The sequence below is a fragment of the Propithecus coquereli genome, unplaced genomic scaffold (assembly GCF_000956105.1).
Source record: "Propithecus coquereli isolate 6110/MARCELLA unplaced genomic scaffold, Pcoq_1.0 Scaffold341, whole genome shotgun sequence".
NCBI lineage: Eukaryota > Metazoa > Chordata > Mammalia > Primates > Indriidae > Propithecus > Propithecus coquereli.
The window spans coordinates 525,666-530,928 of NW_012149075.1; positions in this window are offsets into that span (position 1 = coordinate 525,666).

Here is a 5,263-nt window from a genome sequence, read left to right on the forward strand (position 1 = left end):
GTGAATTCTAAATCCTAAGAGGTTATTACATATAACTGTGTCTCAAAAAAAAAAAAAAAAAAAGATAAAAATAACAAAGGATCAGTGTTGCAATGCTCTGTTTTTAATTATATGATGTCAACAATATCATTCTCATTCTTAAATTCATTAAAGTGTGAATAATTCTGACTGTCTCAGAAAAAAGAAAAATAAACAAAAAGAAAAACAAGAAGAAAAGAAGTAATCTGTATGGAAAACAAACTGTAAGTAATTATATTGTTGTAACTCATAAACCAACCTTGTATAGAAAATGTTATAATCCTGCTAAATTTCTTTGTTTTCTGCCTGTATAAGCAAGACCTTCACTTTTAGCTTAGGAGTACTGACCCCCTTTTCTCTGGAGTCTGTGTTTCTTGGATGGCTATTCTCAACTTTTCACTTTAAGACTAATGAATTCTTTAAAACCGGGTTCTGATCCTTTTGAGTATTTCAGGTTAATGAACATAGTGAGTGACAGGACAGACAAGGTCCTTGCCCTTGTAGACCTGCCTCTAGTAGATGAGATAGAAATATATACAGGTAGTAGCTCGAGGCCAGGAGTTGGAGACCAGCTTGAGCAAGAGTGAGACCCCGTCTCTACAAAAAATACAGAAATTAGCCAGGCGTGGTGGTCATGCCTGTAGTCTCAGCTACTTGGGAGGCTCAGGGAGGAGCATCATTTGAGGCCGGGAGTTTGAGATTAGCCTGGGCAACATAGCAAGACCCCATCTCTACAAAAAATACAAAAATTAACTGGGCATGGTGGGGTGGGCCTGTAGTCCCAGCTGTTTGGTAGGCTGAAGGGGGATGATCACTTGAGTCCAGGAGTTTGAGGTTGCAGTGAGCTATGATCATGGCATGGTACTCTGGGTGACAGAATGAGACCTCGTTTCTAAAAAAACCCCAAGCAAAAAATAAAATAAACAGGTCATCACAAAAGAAGGGTAACAGGTTATAAAGGGATTGGATGAGTGCCTTTGGGATAGGTGGGGGTGGGGGGCAGCAAAGGCTGCTCTGGAGAGGCTACAATTGAGCCGGAACCTGGGTGAACAGATCTCAGGAAAGAGAACTGCAAGCAGAGATCAGCAAAAGAAGTAAAGAGGAGCTTGTCAGGTTTGCAAAATAACAAGAAGGAGCAGAGTGAGTAAGCAGGAGGGTGAGGAAAGGTAAGGGGGGTGGGGCAAAGTACAAAGTTTGAACTTTACCTTGAAGGGTACAATAATCTTACAGAGAGCCTAAACATGTATACTTTCTTTTTTTTTTTGAGACAAAGTCTCACTCTGTTGCCCTGGGTAGAGTGCAGAGGCATCATTATAGCTCACAGCAACCTCAAACTCCCAGACTCAAGTGATCCTCCTGCCTCAGCCTCCCAAGTAGCTGGGACTACAGGTGCACTCCACCACGCCTGGCTAATTTTTTCTCTTTTTAGTAGAGGTGGGGTCTCGCTCTTGCTCAGGCTGGTCTCAAACTCCTGACATCAAGCGATCTTCCGGCCTCCGCCTCCCAGAGTGCTGGGATTATAGGTGTGAGCTGCCACACCCCGCCTATATACTTTCATATACATTTATAAACCTATAAAATTGGAACTGCTCTGGGACTGGAAGTGCCATCTCCCCACCTCCCACAGCTTTCTGAAGCACGCCCAAGGAACCTTAGAGTTTGAGAGAGACAGTTGGAAGTTCTTTATGTGGTCCACCCCTCTCATTTCAGATAGGGAAACTAAGGCTGAGAGAGGAGGTAAAAGGCAGAGACAGGGTTGTAAGTGAGTGGGGGAAGGGTCCAGGGTTGCTCTGGTGGGGAGGGGGAGGGCCAGACCAAGGAATCCTGGTTCTTGAACCACCAGCTGGAGCACCTGGCCATCTAGGAGTTTACAGACCAGCAGTGGCAGTGTGGAGAAAAGGCACATCTTCCTTTCCACAAGGACATTGGCTCTTGGGTGGTAACCCAGCAAAGGAGCTTTGGGGTATCCCTCTTAATCCCCTAGCTTACCCCATTTTGATAGGCCTGTTAGAAAGAGAGGGATGAGCCAACTGAGTGCCTCTCCCTCACAGCTGAATTCTTTCCCCTTCAGGGTTAAGAGCAAGATAGGCGGGTTGTCTTGGTCGGCATCTCTGTGCTTCCTCTTACTGACTGTCATGTAACCTGTGTGTCCAGACTCAACCGAGATCAGGATGACTTCAAAGTTTCAGTTCTTAACCACCAGTCCACAGTGCCTAGTCTGGCAGCAGTTGGAGTCTTGAGGAAGAGGCACACAGTGCTAAGACTTAGCCTATTAACATTCAGGGTGCTCCTTGGACAGACTGTGTCAAACCCCCACGGGCATATGCCCACCGCTGTCTGGGTACACTGAGGCAGGGTCTATTGACTATGCCCACTGCCCTATCTGGAGTGATTCCATGGGGCGCCATACAGGACCACTGCCTCCAAACAGCAGCCAGCCCGCGCTCTGTTTTGGTTTCTTTCCTTCGAGTGGAAAGGCTCAAGGGTGCCGGGCGCTGACTCAGCAGCAGACGGGCTCCTAGAGGATCTCAGTTCCCGCTTCATCTCTTTCCATTTTGCAGTTGCAAACTGCGGCTCAGAAACACAAAGGACTCCTCCGAAGCGAAAAAGCTTCCCAAAGCTCCGCAGGGTAGGACGGAGAGAGGACTCAGGAGGCCAAAACACCACCAAGGATGAAAAATCACGAAGCTGCGCAGCACCTTCAAGCCTAGAGAGACCCCGCCCCTCCCACCTAAGTTCCCCCCTTCAACTTCCGGGCCGAGGCGCGGTTTCCGGTTCCGGCGGTGCTCCTCAAAGCTCTGCGACAGAGTAGTGGTGTCCGTTTTCTGGAGTCAGTGTGGGGCTTAGGGTTTCACCCTAGTCCTCCCTCGTCCCCCGAGGTGGCACCTGCCCAGGTGAACGCTCCCTTCGCTCCCTGTCTCCCTCCTCCCCCGCGCAGGCCCGTTGCGAGCGGGCCGCCCCCGTGGCTGCCAGCCCAGGAGTGGGACGTCCTGCCTGTGGGGTCTGTGGCACCTCGGGCTCCTCGGGCTGGCGTGGCCTTGCCCCTTGCTTCAGCTCACGAGGTGGAGGTCCTGGTTCTGGAGTCCCGGCAGCCTATTTCCGGGCCCTGCCTAGGCGGTCCGAGCCGCGCCTGCATGTTGGGAAGAGTCGGGCTCAGCTCCTCGCTCAGATGCTGGGATTCCTTTTCTGGGTTGAGTTGTGGCACTGCCTTCTATCCTTGCGACCTTGGGCAGGTCTCCTCTCTCTGAGCCTCAGTTTGCTTATCTGTGAATGGAAATGGCAGTGTCTGCCCCTTGGGTTATCGGGAGGATTGGGTGAGGGAAGGCAGCGGTGTGTCTGGCCCATAAAATTCTAGAAATGGTAGCAGCTGTTGCTGTTAATGGAGATTCCTGGGGCAGTAGCTGTGTCAACAGTTTAACCTGAGTGGCTGAGAAGATCTGTATGTATAGAGGAGAGTGTGTGTATAACGTTCAGCACAGTGTCAGATAGAAAATACGTACGCAGTAAACTGGAGTTATTAACTGGTGAGGATAAGCTTTGTGTTTGGCAGGTTGTCTTATGAAACTGATGGGATTTATTAGCTGGTTAAATTGTGGAGCTGGTCCATCTTTCAGAGCCAGCCTTGAGAATTAGCCTACTGACAGTTGAGACTATTCTTAGAAGCCAGGGCTGTAAAGACCTTGGGTGCTGGGAATTAGAAAAATTAATAGGAGGTGTTTTCCTAAGTAGGTTAGGGTTTTTCACTCAGAAAGGTTTTGGGTAGGAGAGGAAAGCCTGAGAAGTTTCCTCCCTCTTGAGTTTTTATGAAAGAAATGCATATTTGTAGTTAAAAAGAAAACAGTACAGAAAGTTATAAAATGAAAAATGTTTCCCTGTTCTGCTGTTCCTGTTCTTCAGAAGTAAATACAATTAGTTTCTTTGATAATATCCACATACTGTTTGGATATATCAGGTTATATTTGCTTACGTGTGTGTATCTTTAATTTCCTCAGATGGGATCATACTACGCATTGATTTGCACTTTGGTCATGTCGTGGTATGTTATGGGCTTACCGGCTCCCGTAGGCCTAGTTCATTCTTCCCCAGGGTGCACAGTATTCCACTGGATGGTTTAATCATTTCCCTGTTGATGGTCACTTAGGTTTTTCCCAAGATTTTGCTTTCCTGCAATGTTTCACCCAACCTTTCCTGGACTAAATATTTCCTTTTTATCCAAGGTACCCCTGAGTTGGCAGGTATTCTGTTTTTACCCTTCTGATCACCCTAGGTTAGTAACAACTTTCTTTTAGGGACAAGCACACCCTGTTAACTGAGCAAAAACGCAGATAATAGGAGAAAAATGGGTGTCCTCCAAGAATATCCAAACTACAGGCTCTAGAATCAATTCAGGGCTCCCAGAAAATGGGTCAGGGAACCTTGAGAGAAGGGATGACTAGGTGCTGGGAACTAGTAAATGCAGGGCAGCTAGTGAGTGTTAGTGATTGTTGGGCTGTGAACAGATTTGAGAGAGTCTGAGATGGGAGGGATCAGTTCTTTGGGGGAAGAAGGTATTAATGAAAAAGATCCTTGAAAAGTGACTTCATCATACCCCTTGTATCCTTTGGTCATACCCTGATGTGAAAATGAATTTAGTCATTTCTGTTCTGTCATTGAAGTCTCTCTCTTTTTTAAAGTAAATTAACATAGGATGTGGTTTTCCTGTAAATAACCCCTCTTTTGGACTGGGGCCCTAACCAAATGAAGCCAAGGCTTTTTTTTTTTCCTGGCATTTTGCAGGTATTTAATTTGCTTGCCTCCCCCTTCCTCCCTCTACAGCTGGTTTGATAATCCTGGAACTCTGAAACATCTGAAGTGTTGGACGTGTACACTACTAGGATTCTGACAACTTGCCATACACTGATAGAGGAGCTTAGGTTCTTGATCTTAACCTAGAGGCTTCTTTTTTTTTTTTAAACACTAGCAGCTGGTGAATATTTCTTCTTTTTTTTTTTTCTTCTCCTGTGGCCCAGGCTGGAGTGCAGTGGCACTGTCATTCTTCACTGCAACCTCCAGCTCCTGGGTTCAAGCAGTTCTTCGCTTCAGCCTCCTTAGTGGCTGGGAGTATAGGTGCACACCACCATGTGAAGCTAATTTTAAAGTTTTTTGTAGAGACAGGGTCTTGCTGTGTTGCTCAGGCTGGTCTTGAACTCCTGGTCCCAAGAGAGCCTCCCAAAATGCTGGGATTATAGGTGTGAACCACTGTGGC